General features: G+C 42.4%; 1 protein-coding gene across 2 annotated transcripts in view; it reads right to left on the reverse strand.

The window, feature by feature from the left end:
- The window catches only part of LOC143775248 (prolactin-releasing peptide receptor-like), a 292,045-nt gene that overhangs the window by 209,009 nt on the left and 63,474 nt on the right, over window positions 1–19,562 (reverse strand). Inside the window, exon 2 of one of the 2 annotated variants that reach the window (XM_077263148.1) lies at window positions 2,275–2,468. The exons of the other annotated variant lie outside the window; for it this stretch is intronic. The gene's annotated coding sequence lies outside the window, so the exon portion shown is untranslated. The remainder of the gene's footprint in view (window positions 1–2,274; window positions 2,469–19,562) is intronic. 2 annotated transcript variants of the gene reach the window in all.

The raw sequence follows: 19,562 nt of genomic DNA on the forward strand, positions 1-19,562 counted from the left end.
GTGTTATATACTATGTGGGCTGTGCTATATACTATATGGGCTGTTATATGCTACATGGGCTGTGCTATATACTACATGGCTGTTCTATATACTACGTGGGCCATGTTATATACTATGTAGCTGTGCTATATACTATATGGGCTGTTATATGCTGCGTGGGCTGTGCTATATACTACATGGCTGTTCTATATACTATGTGGGCTGTGTTATATACTATGTGGCTGTGCTATATATTATATGGGCTGTTATATGCTACGTGGGCTGTGCTATATACTACATGGCTGTTCTATATACTATGTGGGCGTGCTATATACTACGTGGGCTGTGTTATATAATATGTGGCTGTGCTATATACTATATGGGCTGCTATATGCTACGTGGTCTGCTATATACTACGTGGCTGTGTTATATGCTACGTGGACTGTTATATTCTACATGGCTGTGTTATATGCTACGTGGCTGTGTTATATACTACGTGGGCTGTGTTATATACTACATGGCTGGGTTATATGCGATTATGAATCATGGTATGTGTTAAATGGGGGGGCCCACTGAGACTCTTTCGCCCAGGGCCCTCAAAAACCAGGAGCCGGCCCTGCATCCAAGACAGTATCTGCTCTTGCTCTCCTGGCTTCCAGACACGTTTACGTTCCAGACTGGGAATTTTCACCAGGAACATAGATGCATCAACCTTCTTCTGTCTCCCATACTCAGTGCCTTGTCGGGCACCACTGAGCACCCCATGCCCACGTCCACGTCCCTGTCCCTTCACAACAGGCTTTCTGGGAATTTGGGGTTTCTGTGACATAGTTGCAGATGTTCAGATGTAGATATTGTGGAACAAGGAGCAGTTCGTGCTTTGTGGAAGGTAGCACTACAGCCTAGTACTGCTTTGTGTTTTACAAACAGGAGGACTGTCTGCAATGTAAAAAAAATTGACCTGAGTTTAACGCTGAATATTTTGCTCGCCAGTCACCACAGAAAACAACAGAGCTGGATGCATGTCCGTTGTGCAGTAACGTGTGCTATTTGGTGTGCAAACAGCACCATAAAGGCAAAAAATTGACCTGAGTTTAACGTGGAATATTTTTCTCGCCAATCACCACAGAAGACAACGGAGCTGGCTGTGTGTCAGTTGTGCAGTAACGTGTGCTATTTGGTGTGCAAACAGCACCATAAAGGCAAAAAATTGACCTGAGTTTAACGTGGAATATTTTGCTCGCCAATCACCACAGAAGACAATGGAGCTGGATGTGTGTCAGTTGTGCAGTAACGTGCATGCTATTCGGTGTGCAAACAGCACAGCAAGAGCAAAAACATTGACCTGCTGGGGTTAATGTGACCCCAAAAAAGCTGGGAAAACTGTCACTACTCCCTGACCTTATACAGTACTTTCAGCAAGAGCAGAGATATTGAGGTACTAAGTATGTACTGTAACTCTCCTGCCTGTCTCCCTGTACTACTATAGTCTCCTACTACTAGAATAGCTCTCACAAGAGCTTTTGTGTTTTTTTTTATGATTTCTGGACGATTTCCAAAAGCACACCTCTCCCTAGCAGCTGCTCGCACTCTCCCTACACTAGCACTAGCTGTGTTCCGGGTGCAATGTGCAGAAAATGGCGCCGGCAGGGCTTTCATAGAGCTTATGACTGATAGCCTACTATGATGACTCATATATGACTCATACTATTTTCTGTGCCCTATTTAGGGTCCAATTAGGATACTCTTGTTTTTTTAACCTTGCTTTTAGATGACTAAACTCCTCACTTCTTACCGTTTCCCTACTGCAATTTCTTTTGAGTTGTGTGTACTCTCCAACCGGAATGGATTTAACGGTATGCTTGGGGTGACTACTACTTGCATGTAACACAGTGTTCCCACTTATGGGTTTAACATGCGTTTTGCTTTCAATAATCTGATTTTTCACCCCCATCAAATCCAAGTCCAGAAACGATATTTCGCTACGATCCCATCTGTGAGTAAATTTGATGTCATAATCATTTCCATTGATGTATCCAATGAAGTCTGGTACGGCAGACACATCGCCACCCCAAATTATTAGGGTGTTAAAAGCAAGGTTAAAAAAACGAGACTATCCTAATTGGACCCTAAATAGGGCACAGAAAATAGTTGAGAGCAAACCAAGAGATAGTCTCCTAATATCAGACAGAGAAAATAAAAGAGGGAAAGAGGGAAGGAAGAAAAAGCCCTATGTTTGCTTTCAATATAGCACTCAGTTTAATGAAATCAAGAACATAATTCTAAAAAGGTTACCCATTTTGCAGGAAGACGATATGCTCTCGGAAATCCTGAAAGATGGACTGAATGTTGCAGCTAGGAGAGCGCCAACTATTGGCAGTTCATTATCTCCCAGTTTCTTTTCATCGCAGTCGGCATCTAAAACGTTGCTCCAATGTAAGGGCTTCTTTAAGTGTGGTGTTACTGCTTGCAGCACTTGTCGAAATGCACTGACAAAAAATATGTTTCAGGATAAGGATAAAATTAAAACCTTTTATATTAAGAACTTTATTAATTGCCATACAAGTAACATAGTTTACAAAATTGATTGCACTAAGTGCAATGTAGCATACATAGGATGCACAACGAGAAAGCTGAAAACTAGAATATCGGAGCACTTGAGGGATCTAGGGAGCAGCAATACTTTAAATAGGAATTTATCAGCTGTTGCCAAGCATTTTGCCATGTACCATTCAGGAGATACATCCATGATGACGATTCAAGGCATAGAGCATGTTAATTTATCACAGCGGGGCGGAGATGTCAAAAGACAGCTTCTCACTAGAGAAGCTTTCTGGATCTATAATCTGAGAACTAGACACCCATTTGGCCTCAATCGAAAAAATGAAATCATGTATCATTATTGTTAGCTATTTATTGTATTATTTAATTGTATTTTTAGTTGTATATATTGTAGGGAAAATCTTGTAAGTTATCGTTATTTTACCGCAGTTAGGTGTAATTCTTGCAGCTGCGGCGGAGATTGTGTGTTCAGGACCTGCGGTAAGAGTCATGTGACTTGAATTGTCCATAGGATTGGTCCGGGAACACTTGATAATAATCACCACAATCTCCGAGAAACCATGCATTGATTAAGATCGGGCACGATCGAAACGCGTCGCATGTACCTTGTACTAGGACATTCGCACAGAGGCAAGGATTTACCATGTTGTACTAACTTTTAATGGATAAATAAAGCATTGAAATTTTATGGAGCTGGAACGCCTTTTCCTAATCCCCACATGTGTTGTGGCTGTCGAACAGCTGCGAGACAAGCAGCTGCGGTGACTCGAGCATAGTATTCGAGCATGCCGAAGACACTCTAAGACACGAGCGTTCTCAGATAGCACCTTATCCGAGCACGCTCACTCATCACTAAAGCTCAGATAGTGCTGTAATATGACATTTTTTTTAGTCTCCTGTGAACCCAGTGGATGGCCAAATTTGAAATTTCAGATTTAGTTTTTTATTATACAATTTATTTATTTCTTGTTTATTTAGTTTTTCTTTTTTATATTTCTTTTTTTCTCATTTATCCATTTAACAATTATTGGGTTGCAGTGATATTATTATCTTCTACTTTTTATATAGTGTAATTTTATCTTACCTGTTATTACCCTTCACTGTAGATGTGCATTTTACCAGCCAATAAACAATTATTACTTATGTAATAAAACCTCACACTTCACAGTGTAATCTCATCAAATACTGCACAGCAGTCATTAAACATGATAAATGTAAATTACATGCAGACATCATCTTGAATTCTTGATACACTTATGTGTCTTTTATTCTAGTTCATATATTAAAGCCCTTGTGATCCTATGGCATATACTGCAAACCTACAGCTGTACAGACAATAACAAGTCTAGCATCCTCAGTCTTCACTAATTAGACCAGACTTCTGGCTGATGATCTGTCTGGAAACACTTCTCAATTAGAATACAAACAGCCTGATGGACTTTTCATTAGGTGACTTCTCATTTACAAATTATGTCATGCAGGATCTTTCCATTTTTCATAGGGAAAAGCATATATGTTTTTTAAAATACCCTACAAAAGAGAGGTTTCAGCTAAGGAGACATCATTTACAGCAGGGTCATAGCCAATGTGAAGGAAGGGGGCACAAAACAAGCCACTTTACACTTTATTTGTATTTATTTTACTTTTATAGCAATGTAAGGGGTCAGCCCCTGCTAAGAACTGAATGACACTATGACTTTAAGAGACATCATATCAGCAAATTACAGGCATCATTATCACTGTCCCCATCAATTTGTCTTTGGAGTGTTGGAGGAAACTGGAGAACCCAGAGGAAGCATACAGAGGTTGTCCTTGGATGGATTTGAGCCCAGGACTTCTGCACTGCAAGGAAACAGTGCTAACCACTGAGCCACTGTGCTGCTGAGATATAGAACTGAGGAAGCAAACTGAATCTTTAACCCAGGAGATAGAAAGCCTAGCTATAACTCCATTTACCACATTCAACTTATTATCACCGCTGACCATCTCCTAGAATCACCAATGCCATCTTCAAACAGCTCAAACAAACGCCTTCTAGGACTCTCTCCTTTGCTCTCCAGTCTTTCGTATTCATTAAATGTGTTGATACAAAGGACTGTGAGAAGTCATCAGTGCAACCTTGCCAGCGGCTTCTGCTCTTTACAAACATAGTAACGAGCTCTTCCTAGCACACTAGTAATGCTGTGAAGTGCCCATGGCATTTGGTATTGTCAGCTCACAGAACGTCCCCAGCATAGCAGATACAGTTTGACGCCATCCTTATTCTCCCATGCTCTGTGTGTTTCATACTGAATCTGTACATGATATGTAAAGTGACACACCACACAGATGCTAATATATATGGCAGCCCCAAGCAAACCTAGCTAAAAATGTGAGACATATTTTTTAAGAAGCCATTAATCAGTAGAAGTTCCTCCTGGACATAGTATATTTTATCTATATATAACAAGGCTTACTCCGTGGCACTTCCCACAACAATATGAACCAATCAGAAAAATCGGAAGCAAAACGCCAAATAAAATTCAAACATTTTATTAATGATAAACATTATTGGTATAAATACAAAAATTAATTATTAAAATATGAAGATACTGGTGCACAATACAACTGCCCATTTAGGTGACATACCCCTAATAAATCCTAAACATCCCACTTTGTTAACGCCCACTTGGCTAAATACCAGTTAATGTAATAAATAAATAATAAAAAAATAATGTAATAAAGCTGTTAATAATTAAAGGGATTGTCCATATATACAGTGGCTTATACAAGCCTACATAGCATGGAGGAGGCAGATAAAATCACCTCCAGCCCTGTGTATGAAGAGTAGAAAAAACACAATGCTATTTTTTAATGCTCAATTATAAAGTGCCTAGTATAGGTGCTTAATCCATAATCGACTTAGATGCAATGTATAGTCTAATAATATGGGTACAAATTACCTCAATAGCCTTACAGGCATAGCAAACATGCATTGATTAACACCGATTTGAATACAATACAAAGGGCACAACTACAAAAAGTACTCACTTAATTAAGGCAGATCTATTCAGCTTATATACATTGCACAATGGCAAAAAAAGTGAACAATGGGAGATCAGCTAAATAGACATAAGGAAAGGGTATACGACCTAATGGAGCAGTCAGGGTCCCCGACGCGCGTTTCGCGTTCTTGCTTCTTCCTGGGGGGTTTTCCTAGTGTGTGGGCTAGTTTGGCGTGCTTTTAACTACCCATGAATCAGTGGTGGCAGTGGTTTGTGCGGCGCTTCCGCCCACGTGTCCGGCATGACGTAAACCCTCGTCAGCGTCATGTGACGCCGGCCGCGCACACCTCAGTCCGACGCGTCAGGACAGAGGGGCGGAGCCAGAGGCAGTACAGACGCGTCTCCAGGGCTACCCATACCCGGAAGTCAGCCGAAGCGCTCACCGCTGCAGGAAACCTGAGCTATCAGTGTTCACTGATCAATATTGATTCATTCGTAAAACTTGTTTCTAGTGAATTTGAAAAAATTTCTGAAAAAATCACACGAGGCAATCTCACTTATGCTCAGAGAAACGCAGTGAAGGAACTGAAAGCTCTAAAGGGAGCAGTGATCAAACCTGCTGATAAAGGGGGAAATGTGGTGCTATGGCCCACGAAATTATATGAAAAAGAGGCCTTTAGGCAGTTAAGGGATGGTAGATGTTATCAGAGACTAACTATTAACCCTACATCAGCATATCAGAGAGAGATTACCGACATCTTGGAAGAAGCCTTTCTCAAGGGCATAATAACTAAGGAAATGAGGAATAACCTGGTACCCACCTTCCCTAAAGCAGCCTGTATATACTTCATTCCGAAAATTCATAAAAATCTAATAACACCACCGGGACGCCCGATTGTATCGGGCAATGGTAGCTTATGTGAAACGATTTCGAAATACCTTGACTTCTACCTGAAACCACTGGTACATGATTTACCATCACATGTGAAGGATACAGGAGATGTCTTGAAGAAGGTGGAAGGTATCCCAATGGAGGATGACATGTGGTTAGTGAGTTTAGATGTAGAATCTTTATATACATCCATCTACCACCAGGATGGAATATTGGCTGTTAAGACCTTTCTGATGATGACGGAATATGATGCGGAGTTTATTGACTTCCTGTTGACCCTTTTAGAATTTGTTCTAAGACATAATTATTTCATGTTCAAAGAAACCTTCTACCTACAAAAACAGGGAACTGCAATGGGGGCGGCCTTTGCCCCCTCATATGCAAACCTGTTTTTGGGTAGATGGGAAAGATTGATTTTCTTTGTTAGTCCCATTGCCTACATTGAGAGGGTCCTGTTCTGGGTCCGCTATATTGATGATATTCTTATGATTTGGCAGGGCACGGAGCAGGACCTTCTCAATTTTGTGGATATCCTTAATACCAATGGGATGAACATTAAATTGACATGCAAGCATAGCCAAACATCTATTGATTTCTTGGACATAAAAATTCTGAAGGGTCCTCATGGAATACTAGAAACTAATGTTTACCGTAAAGACACGGCTGTCAATTCAATACTCCACGCAACCTCCTCTCACCCACAACCACTGATTAACGGAATCCCCACGGGACAGTTCCTAAGAGCTAGGAGGATATGCTCTAATGATCATGACTTCTCTGAGCAAGCTAAAATTCTAACGTCTAGATTTGAGGAAAGGGGCTATTCAAGACGTAGTATCAAGAAAGGCCTAAAAAAAGCCCATAGGGCGCAGCGTAAGGAGCTACTCACTTCAAGGAATAAAGAACCAACCGAACCCAAAGTTAGGTTTATTTCAACCTATAATGACAAATGGTCAGAGGTAAGAGCGGCCCTTGAAAAATATTGGCCACTACTATCAACTGATAGAACTTTGGGGAAACATGTCAGCAACCGACCCTCAATCACCTATAGGAGATCGGGCAATCTGAAGGACCAATTGGTCCATAGCTATTATGCTGGGGCAACACCAGAAAAATTCTTTGGCTCTAAAGGTCAGAAATGGGGATTTTTCCCATGTAATAACTGTATAGCGTGCCCCAATATGGTAAAGGCATCTACGTTTGAATGCAGCAAAGGAATTAGAACATTTACAATTACCCAAAATATCACTTGTAACAGTATAGGGGTGGTATATTATGCTAGCTGTCCTTGCAAAAAGATCTATGTAGGACTAACCTCAAGACAGTTAAAGATTCGAGTGAGGGAGCATTATAGGGACATCATCAATGCCAAGGAAATTGAGGACATAACCAGCCTTAAACCAGTACCTAGGCATTTCAAACAGGTTCATAACTGTGATGGTGGACTCCTAAAGGTGATAGGGATTGACAAGGTACGTATAGATCAGAGGGGTGGGAACTGGAGAAAAGATTTAGCCCAATTGGAGGCGAAATGGATTTCGAAAATAGACTCAGTACAACCTAGAGGTCTAAATGAGGTCCTAAGTTTTGCCCCTTTCCTATGATGTCTGTTCTTCTCACAGGTTGGGTTTTTCATTGTTGTTTTTTTATTTGTTTTTAACTCTGTTTTTTTATTATTTTATATCCTCTCTAGTATCTGTTACTCATGGTGTGCTTCCTCCTAACCCATGATGATGTCAGTGCCTTCAGTAACCCTGATTAACACCTAGCAACTAGGCTTGAATAAGAGTCATGTGTAAACGAAGCCCTGGTTGGAATGGACTTAATATAATAATGAACTATCCAGATGCTACACTGGCTGAAGTACTAAATATCTTTCTGAACTGGCATTATGCTTGATCAGCTGTAATCCTATATGATCTTAAGAGTCTTCTTATTGTATGTTAAACATTTTTATATTGGCCCTTTAATTTTTAGTTTTTGTTGTATGTACATGTTTTTATCTGTATTTTTTCACTATGTCTGCTATAAATTATGGGCAGTATCATCTAGTGCACTTTTGGAGATCAGGTAAATATTAGTATCTGATTGAATCTCAGGTAGTGATATACTCATCTCCCCCACTTTATATATGTACATTGATATTAAACTACACTAGATTAGTATTCACCTTAGTTATTCACTTATTTAATATTTTATAGTAGTTTTCTATATATATTTGTAGGCATTTTTTTATATACTGCACTAATCACTACGGCAATATTGATAATTGCCATATTTATTTATTTATTTATTTATTATATGTGGGGCCGGACTTTGTTATTCTGTGGTACACTAAGAAGACATATGAGGAATCATAGGCATTCCCCCCCTTTTTTATTATTGTGATGCATTGGTTACTGAGGGAAATAGTTCTACTTAGATACTTACGATATAGGCTGTAGAGTAGTGAACACTGATAGCTCAGGTTTCCTGCAGCGGTGAGCGCTTCGGCTGACTTCCGGGTATGGGTAGCCCTGGAGACGCGTCTGTACTGCCGCTGGCTCCGCCCCTCTGTCCTGACGCGTCGGACTGAGGTGTGCACGGCCGGCGTCACATGACGCTGACGAGGGTTTACGTCATGCCGGACACGTGGGCGGAAGCGCCGCACAAACCACTGCCACCACTGATTCATGGGTAGTTAAAAGCACGCCAAACTAGCCCACACACTAGGAAAACCCCCCAGGAAGAAGCAAGAACGCGAAACGCGCGTCGGGGACCCTGACTGCTCCATTAGGTCGTATACCCTTTCCTTATGTCTATTTAGCTGATCTCCCATTGTTCACTTTTTTTGCCATTGTGCAATGTATATAAGCTGAATAGATCTGCCTTAATTAAGTGAGTACTTTTTGTAGTTGTGCCCTTTGTATTGTATTCAAATCGGTGTTAATCAATGCATGTTTGCTATGCCTGTAAGGCTATTGAGGTAATTTGTACCCATATTATTAGACTATACATTGCATCTAAGTCCATTATGGATTAAGCACCTATACTAGGCACTTTATAATTGAGCATTAAAAAAATAGCATTGTGTTTTTTCTACTCTTCATACACAGGGCTGGAGGTGATTTTATCTGCCTCCTCCATGCTATGTAGGCTTGTATAAGCCACTGTATATATGGACAATCCCTTTAATTATTAACAGCTTTATTACATTATTTTTTTATTATTTATTTATTACATTAACTGGTATTTAGCCAAGTGGGCGTTAACAAAGTGGGATGTTTAGGATTTATTAGGGGTATGTCACCTAAATGGGCAGTTGTATTGTGCACCAGTATCTTCATATTTTAATAATTAATTTTTGTATTTATACCAGTAATGTTTATCATTAATAAAATGTTTGAATTTTATTTGGCGTTTTGCTTCCGATTTTTCTGATTGGTTCATAGTATATTTTATGACTGTTCGTCCTGTTCACAGGAACTTTGTATGATTTTCATGTCTGCCATCTGAGAGCAGCGCACTTATAATTCTGTATGAAAGGTTGTCTGTAGGAGGAAGATTGTTATTATCTTTGGATGACCTCTGGGGATCTTTCAGACATGGCACCTTTATTTTGAAAGTCATCTTTGTGAAAATGAAGGTGTGTTATGGTGCAGGCTTTACTACCGGCTGCTTCCAAATTCAAGACCTCAGATGTAGCTCAGATGTTGGCATCATATATAGAGTGAAGGGTGTTTTTCCGATAGGGACCCAGCAGATTCAGTTTTGGAAACGGTCTCAAATATTATGTGTAAGGTCTCATGCAGACTGCTTTTTTGATCAGAGTTTGATCAGGCTGTGGTCCGAGTGTCATCAGTTTTTTTTGCTCTCCAACTTCTCCTATCTGACAGTCTTTTAAAATCTGACCATATATAGCACTCATACATGAAAAACCTATGTCTAAATGAGACTTAATGGAGGGGGGTCTCCTAGAGAGAGCAACACAGAAGACTGAGGTTAAAGGGAATCTGTCACCATGTTATGTAATCCGAAAGCAGCATGTTATAGGGGCAGGACCCTTATTTCAGCAATGTACTGGGCTGCTTGCTGTAGTTTTTATAAAATCACTATTTTTTCCCCAGCAGATCTAGCAGTTCTCTGAATGCTGAGCTCTGTTTAACCCCGCATATACCGCTGATTGGGAGCTTTCTGTGTACCCTGTGCACCATAGGCAAAATGCTGCTAATAAGTGGTGGGGGCGAGGTTATACAGAGCAAGAGGACTAGATGTCACAAGACATCTAGTCCTCTAGTGATAATATCCTGCTGATAAAACACTGATTTTATTAAAACTAGAACAAGCAGACAAATAAGTGGCACCTGATTGGAATTAGTGTCTTTGCCCCTACATCATGCTGCTGTCAGATTAAGTGGCAAAAAGCTACTGACAGATTCCACTTTAAAATAATTACTTTCTTTTTATGCATAACAATAGTACAGCAGTCTTATAAACAGTTCTTGAATGGGGCTACAAACCATGTAATCATCCAATGAGTCCACCAAAGCCAGTGAATGATGGCTTTCGCCCACTCAACAGTGCAGCTCTGAGTCTCTGGAAAGATTCTTGCTGCCACAGTCTTCCCTCTCTGATTTCCACTTAAGGGCTTGCACCCAGTGTCGGACTGGGGTGCTAAGGGCCCACTAGTAACATTGACTTTGGGGGGCCCACTTTTCACCTGCATACAAATATTACACTACACTCGTTCACAAATTTACCTCTATCTCTATATAATAATACACAGGGTACTTTGGTTAATGAATGAGATGCTGCTTTTTCTGTGCAGAGTGAATCAAGTAAATTAGGCCAAGTACTGCCCATATAGTGGGGCTGGGGGTCCATATGTGCAGAAGGGCCCACCGGGGGATTCCCCTGCTACCCTGTGGGCCAGTCCGAGCCTGCTTGCACCAGCCACTTGCTACTGATGCTGTTGTGTGCCTCAATATTTTTTTTGTGATCTTTACTAGGGATGAGCGGACCCAAGGAAGTTTGGGTTCTGTTCCAAAGTTTGTCTTGGGTACCAGAACTGTACCAGAACTTGAACCAGAACCCGAATGGTGTTGAAAACAATGGAGACTTTGGGTCTGGGTAAGAAAAATGTCTCTCTCTCACGGACTTTACCCGGAACTCCGAACATTGCAACTGACATCTGGAAAAAGTTTCTGTTCAGCTTTTAGTATCGGACACTAACGGTCCCGTACGAATGCCAAACTTTGAAGTTCAGGTTCGCTCATCTCTAGTCACTGCGCCAGATTTTCTTGACCCCTGCATGTTGCCTAAAATTCCGCACATCTTAGAAGAGTGTAGTGCCAAGCCAATAGGTGGTTAACTTAGTTCAATTCCAAGTCCTTGTTAGAATGGATGAGCTACCTTCATTTCAAGGAATCTTTACTGGAATTATAGGGTGCTCACTAATATCGAGGATAGCCAATATCTCATTATTCAATGGTCCCATCAGTATGATCTCTCCTCTGGACTTATATGAATAGGTCTCTCACCAGGCTTTAGGCCTGCGAGTCTTTGACAATTTGTTGATCTCTCCAGCTCTTCTTCTTGTTAAGCATGGTGCCCCACAATTAGAGCAAGATAAGTGAGAAACATCTTGGTTGGACCCCCACCAAATCACAGGAATTTGAGCATCAAATGATATAAATTCAACAGCTGGAGTTATAATAGAGTGATGCGCATGAGGCCATTCACATTGTGAATTTAGTGTCTGTTATCTAAGTCATCCCAAATAATGAATTTCTGAGTTGCTAGCAAGCTTAGGGTTATTGACCGTAAACTTTTTTCCCCAAAACTCCTATATCACACATGTCCTTAACCCCTTAACGACCGCCGATACGCCTTTTAACGGCGGCCGCTAAGGGTACTTAAACCACAGCGCCGTTAATTAACGGGTCTGTGGAAAAAGTGAATAGCGCCCCCCAGAGTCGGATTTTCTCTGGGGTCTCGGTTGCCGAGGGTAGCCGAGACCCCAGAGAACATGATTCGGGGGTTTTTTACCGACCCCCGAGTTGCGATCGCCGGTAATTGACCGTCTACCGGCGGTCGCAACAAAAAAAAAACGCGATTTGCCATTTAATCTCTCTGTCCTCCGATGTGATCGCACATCGGAGGACAGAGAAATAGTGTCCCCGATGGCCCCCAATAGCCCCCCAATACTCACCTATCTCCCCCGGTGCTCCTCGTGGCTCCCGATGGGCGCCGCCATCTTTTTTCCAGGAAAAAATGGCGGGCGCATGCGCAGTGCGCCCGCCGCCCGGCACCCGGAACATCTTTGGGGTCTCGGCTGCCGGGGGTAGCCAAGACCCCAAAGAACATGATCGGGGTCGGTTTTTACCGACCCCTGTTTTGCGATCGCCGGTAATTAACTGTTTACCGGCGACCGCAAAAAAAAAAAAAAAAGCGATCTGTAATTCTCTGTCCTCTGATGTGATCGCACATCAGAGGACAGAGAAATAGGGGGATTCGGGGACCCTATCATACTCACCCGGTCTCCCCGAGTCCTCCTGCATCTCCTCTTGCCGGCCGGCTTCTTCCTCTGCAAAGAAAATGGTGGGCGCATGCGCAGTGCGCCCACCATCTGCTGCCATCTGCCGGCCGTCAGGAGAGACGAGTTGGGGCTAAAATTAGGGTTAGGGTTAGGGCTAGGGTTAGGGCTAGGGTTAGGGTTAGGGTTAGGGTTAGGGTTAGGGCTAGGGTTAGGGCTAGGGTTAGGGCTAGGGTTAGGGCTAGGGTTGGGGCTAAATTTAGGGTTAGGGCTAGGGTTAGGGTTAGGGTTAGGCTACTTTCACACTAGCTTTTTTTGGCTTCCGTCTCAATGCGTCGTTGGAGAAAAAATGCATCCTGCAAAAGTGCTTGCAGGATGCGTTTTTTTCTCCATTGACTTGCATTAGCGACACATTGCGACGGATTGCCACACGTCGCATCCATCGTGCGACGGATGCGTCGTGCTTTGGCGGACCGTCGGCACAAAAAAACGCTACATGTAACTTTTTTTGTGCGACGTGTCCGCCATTTCCGACCGCGCATGCGCGGCCGGAACTCCGCCCCCACCTCCCCGCACCTCACAATGGGGCAGCGGATGCGTTGAAAAAACAGCATCCTCTGCACCCGTTGTGCGGCGCTTACAACGCTAGCGTCGGTACGTCGGCCCGACACACTGCGATGGGCCGAGTACGACGCTAGTGTGAAAGTAGTCTTAGGCTTCTTTCACACTTGCGTCGGTACGGGGTGGTCGCAATGCGTCAGCCCGACTTACCGACGCACGTTGTGAAAATTGTGCACAACGTGGGCAGTGGATGCAGTTTTTCAATGCATCCGCTGCCCAGTCTATGTCTTGGGGAGGAGGGGGCAGAGTTACGGCCACGCATGCGCGGAAATGGCGGACGTATAAAAAAAAGGTTACATTGAACTTTTTTTGTGACGATGGTCCGCCAAAACACAACGGATCCAGTGCACGATGGACGCGACGTGTGGCCATCCGTCGGTAATACAAGTCTATGGGCAAAAAAGGCATCCTGTGGGCACATTTGCAGGATCCGTTTTTTGTCCAAAACGACGGATTGTGACGGATGCCACACGACGCAAGTGTGAAAGTAGCCTTAGGGTTGGGGCTAAAGTTAGGGTTAAATTTAGGGTTAGGATTGGGGCTAAAGTTAGGGTTAGGGCTAGGGTTGGGGCTAAAATTAGGGTTAGGGATGGGGCTAAAGTTAGGGACAGAGTTGGGATTAGGGTTAGGGTTTGGATTAGGGTTGGTATTACGGTTATGGTTGGGATTAGGGTTACGATTGGGATTAGGGTTGGGATTAGGGTTAGGGTTGGGATTAGGGTTAAGGTTAGGGTTGGGATTAGGGTTAGGGGTGCATTGGGATTAGGGTTAGGTTTGAGGTTAGGGTTGAGATTAGGGTTAGGGGTGTGTTGGATTTAGGGTTTTGATTAGGGTTATGGTTAGAGTTGAGATTAGGGCTGTTTTGGGGTTAGGGTTGTGATTATCGTTAGGGTTGTGATTAGGATTATGGACCGGGTTGAGATTAGGGTTAGGGGTGTGTTGGAGTTAGGGTTGGAGTTAGAATTGGGGGGTTTCCACTGTTTAGGTACATCAGGGGGTCTCCAAACACGACAGACAATTTTGCGCTAAAAAAGTCAAATGGTGCTCCCTCCCTTCTGAGCTCTGCCGTGCGCCCAAACAGTGGTTTACCCCCACATGGGGCATCAGCGTACTCGGGATAAATTGGACAACAACTTTTGGGGTCCAATTTCTCCTATTACCCTTGTGAAAATAAAAACTTGGGGGCTAAAAATCTTTTTTGTGGGAAAAAAAATAGTTTTTATTTTCACTACTCTGCATTATAAACTTCTGTGAAGCACTTGAGCATTCAAAGTTCTCACCACATATCTAGATAAGTTCCTTGGGGGGTCTAGTTTCCAAAATGGGGTCACTCGTGGGGGGTTTCTACTGTTTAGGTACATCAGTGGCTCTGCAAACGCAACATAACGCCCGCAGACCATTCTATCAAAGCCTGCATTCCAAAATGGCGCTCCTTCCCTTCCGAGCTCAGCAATGCGCCCAAACAGTGGTTTACCCCCACATATGGGGTACTAGCATACTCAGGACAAATTGGACAACAACTTTTGGGGTCCAATTTCTCTTGTTACCCTTGTGAAAATAAAAACTTGGGGGCTAAAAAATCTTTTTTGCTAAAAAAAAAATATTTTTTATTTTCACGACTCTGCATTATAAACTTCTGTGATGCACTTGGGCATTCAGAGTTCTCACTACACATCTAGATAAGTTCCAAGGGGGGTCTAGTTTCCAAAATAGGGTCACTTTTGGGGGGTTTCTACTGTTTAGGCACATCAGGGGCTCTCCAAACGCGACATGGCGTCCGATCTCAATTCCAGTCAATTTTGCATTGATAAGTCAAATGGCGCTCCTTTGCTTCCGAGCTCAGCCATGCGCCCAAACAGTGGTTTACCCCCACATATGGGGTGTCGGCGTACTCAGGACAAATTGTACAACAACTTCTGGGGTCCATTTTCTCCTGTTACCCTTGGTAAAATAAAAATTTGGAGGCAAAATATCATTTTTGTAGAAAAAATGCGATTTTTTTATTTTCACGGCTCTACGTTATAAACTTCTGTGAAGCACCTGGGGGTTTAAGGTGCTCACCACACATCTAGATAAGTTCCTTAACGGGTCTAGTTTCCAAAATGGTATCACTTGTGGGGGTTTCCACTGTTTAGGCACATCAGGGGCTCTACAAACGTGACATGGCGTCCGATCTCAATTCCAGCCAATTCTACATTGAAAAAGTAAAACAACACTCCTTCTCTTCCAAGCTCTGCGGTGCGCCCAAACAGTGGTTTACCCCCACATATGGGGTATCGACGTACTCAGGAGAAATTGCACAACAACTTTTGTGGTCTAATTTCTCCTGTTACCCTTGTGAAAATAAAAATTTGGGGGCAAAAAATCATTTTTGTAGAAAAAATGCGATTTTTTTATTTTCACGGCTCTACGTTATAAACTTCTGTGAAGCACTTGGGGGTCCAAAGTGCTCACAACACATCTAGATAAGTTCCTTAAGGGAACCCTGAGGAAGGAGTGCATTACACTCCGAAACGCGTTGGTTTGCTTTTTGCCCTAGTGAGACTCCGTAGGCCTGTGACGTCACACGCTGCCTGGCAGCGCCGGCCATTTTTTTTCAGTACAACCAGGATCGCCTCCGGCCGGGACGGTTCCTGGCTCTGTACTGTGTACTGGCACCCGGTCCTCCGTCTGGATAATTGGTAATCGGTGTGCCTACCTGTCCGCTATCGCTTTGAGGTCCACCCTAACCAACAGACCCCTGCCTATCGTTGTGGAGTATTGCGTGTATCTGGGAGTACACTTAATTCAAGCCATCAGCTGCAACATCACGGTAGGAACGGTGTCAATCTATGGTTATTTGGACACTAGTGCATATTATTTGCTATATTGTGTAAAGTTCGCTGTGCTAAGGTGAACCGGCAACGAACTTGTGTATCGGTCTAAACTAGTTTTTACACCCTTGTGGCGCGGTATTTAATATTTTAAATAAGTTCCTTAAGGGGTCTAGTTTCCAAAATGGTATCACTTGTGGGGGGTTTCCACTGTTTAGGCACATCAGGGGCTCTGCAAACGCGACATGGCATCCGATCTCAATTCCAGCCAATTCTGCATTGAAAAAGTCAAACAGTGCTCCTTCACTTCCAAGCTCTGCGGTGCGCCCAAACAGTGGTTTACCCCCACATATGGGGTATCGACGTACTCAGGAGAAATTGCACAACAACTTTTGTGGTCTAATTTCTCCTGTTACCCTTGTGAAAATAAGAATTTGTGGGCGAAAAAATCATTTTTGTGAAAACAAATGCGATTTTTTATTTTCACGGCTCTACGTTATAAACTTCTGTGAAGCACTTGGGGGTTCAAAGTGCTCACCACACATCTAGATAAGTTCCTTAAGGGGTCTAGGTTCCAAAATGGTGTCACTTGTGGGGGGTTTCCACTGTTTAGGCACATCAGGGGCTCTCCAAACGCGACATGGCGTCCGATCTCAATTCCAGCCAATTCTGCATTGAAACAGTCAAACGGCGCTCCTTCACTTCCAAGCTCTGCGGTGCGCCCAAACAGTGGTTTACCTCCACATATGGGGTATCGGCGTACTCAGGAGAAATTGCACAACAAAATTTGTGGTTAAATTTCTGTTTTTACACTTGTGAAAATTAAAAAAAATGGTTCTGAAGTAAAATGTTTGCAAAAAAAAGTTAAATGTTCATTTTTTTCTTCCACATTGTTTCAGTTCCTGTGAAGTACGTAAAAGGTTAATAAACTTCTTTAATGTGGTTTTGAGCAGCTTGAGGGGTGCAGTTTTTAGAATGGTGTCACACTTGGTTATTTTCTATCATATAGACCCCTCAAAATGACTTCAAAGGTGATGTGGTCCCTAAAAAAAACATGGTGTTGTAAAAATGAGAAATTGCTGGTCAACTTTTAACCCTTATAACTCCCTAACAAAAAAAAATTGTTTCCAAAATTGTGCTGATGTAAAGTGGACATGTGGGAAATGTTATTTATTAACTATTTTTTGTGACATATCTCTCTGATTTAGGGGCATAAAAATACAAAGTTTGAAAATTGCAAAATTTTAAAATTTTTTGCCATATTTCCGTTTTTTTCATAAATAATCGCAAGTGATATCAAAGAAATGTTACCACTATCTTGAAGTACAATATGTCACGAAAAAACAATCTCAGAATCAGCGGGATCCGATAAAGCGTTCCAGAGTTATAACCTCATAAAGTGACAGTGGTCAGAATTGTAAAAATTGGCTCGGTCATTAAGTACCAAATTGGCTCTGTCACTAAGGGGTTAAAGATGCATTTAAATGGTCACTGTCATTTCAACAAACTGCATTAAAGAGTAATCATTGTAATCTGTATATACGGTAGTATATCTACAGTACAAAGGAAAATAAGCAACTTTGTATTTTTTTCTGGGAAATCTGCATCTTTCCTCTGCACTGATTCACTGTTTCACTCTAATTTCAAGGGAACAAATCTGTATACAGATTCTCCCATTACTGAGATGGGAGATGACAGTTGCTATTTATTAAATTCTACGGAAAGGGGATGATGAGGGTCGTGCTAGAGGCCGGCACAGATATTCTGCTGCAAGTTCTCCTTAAAATCAATAGTACATATGAATGTAAGAAACTTTGTAATATGTTTTATCAACTAGATCTGCTTCTTTCTCCATATATGAGCCATTTCTCTTGGACAAAGCAAAATAAACTTGTAGCACAGGGAGGTGTCAGGTTATTCCTCTTATTACTCTGTATGGAGAAGTAGTTCAGGAAGGGGGAGTGAGTGAGGGGCACTTAGAAAAGTGAGAGATCAGGCAGAAGACAGCAGATACACCTACAGCTTGAAACAACCATTTTCCTTCAGCTCAGTCCGGATTCACAGACACATAGCTTAGTACTGCTGTATATTTCCCTCCATGCTTCTGCTTCTCTTTGCTGCAGAGCAGTGCTGGATTCAGAGACATACAGCTCAGCACTGCCATATAATGTCCTCCATGTTGCTGCTTTTTTCTGTTTGCTACAGAAAGAGAGGAGCAGGAATCCCTTTCTGTATGCTGAGAATGGATACATCATAGCAGCTAGTCTCCCCCACTAGCTCTGAGGCAACTGGAAATGAGAACTAAAGCCTCAAGAGGGGAAATCTTGTGAAATATGCACCAGTCTAATAATGGCCTCAAAAACGTATTATTCCTCATAAGCACACAAAAGCCTTTTCTGAAAAGTTACCTGAAATGACTGGATGATTTTAAAATCTGTAAGCTTCTTATTTTTGTTGGGCTTGGAGGATACACCTCACCAGGTGAGTCTAAGGTATAGGGGGCACACGGGCAATGAGAGTTAGTGCATAAGATGGGTGAGGCACACAAGACACAGACAGCAGTTACTGGAAGCTGCAGGCAGACCTGAGACATTTGGGAGACCGCAGACAGGTAGAGGAGTTATTGGAATCTGCAGGCAGACAGGAGATGTCTCAGAGACTGCAGACAGGTAGCAGAGTTTCTGGAATCCGCAGGCTGACAGGAGACCTCCTGGAGATCTTAGACAGGTAGCAGAAAAACTTGAAGACACAGGCAGACCAAAAACGTCTGGGAGACTGCAGACAGGCAGCAGAGTTACTGGAAGCTGCAGTCAGACAGAAGCAGTGCACTGACTAACAACAAGTCTTAGGAACACGGAATTCTTAATATCAAGACACAGGTGTGTGTCTTGGTGAGCATTATATAGGCTTGAGCAGAAGGGCACATGGGATAATGCCAGGCCATTTGCAAAGCCCGATGTGGAGCATGAGTTTAGCGAGTGAAGGAAGCAAAGCATGGATCTCGGACAGGTGCATAACAATTTCCTCTGTAGAGTATAAATAAACTAGAATAGAAATCCCTTGAAAGTCTCATGTCTAAGGTTTGGAAAGGTTAAAGAAAAAAGTATTTCTACCACAAGTCTAGATGTTACCCTAGCCTGAAAATAATCCTAAACATAATTGGTCAGTCATAATAAATATTTCCAGTGTGAAGCATA

Source organism: Ranitomeya variabilis, chromosome 5, assembly GCF_051348905.1.
Source record: "Ranitomeya variabilis isolate aRanVar5 chromosome 5, aRanVar5.hap1, whole genome shotgun sequence".
NCBI classification, from domain to species: domain Eukaryota; kingdom Metazoa; phylum Chordata; class Amphibia; order Anura; family Dendrobatidae; genus Ranitomeya; species Ranitomeya variabilis.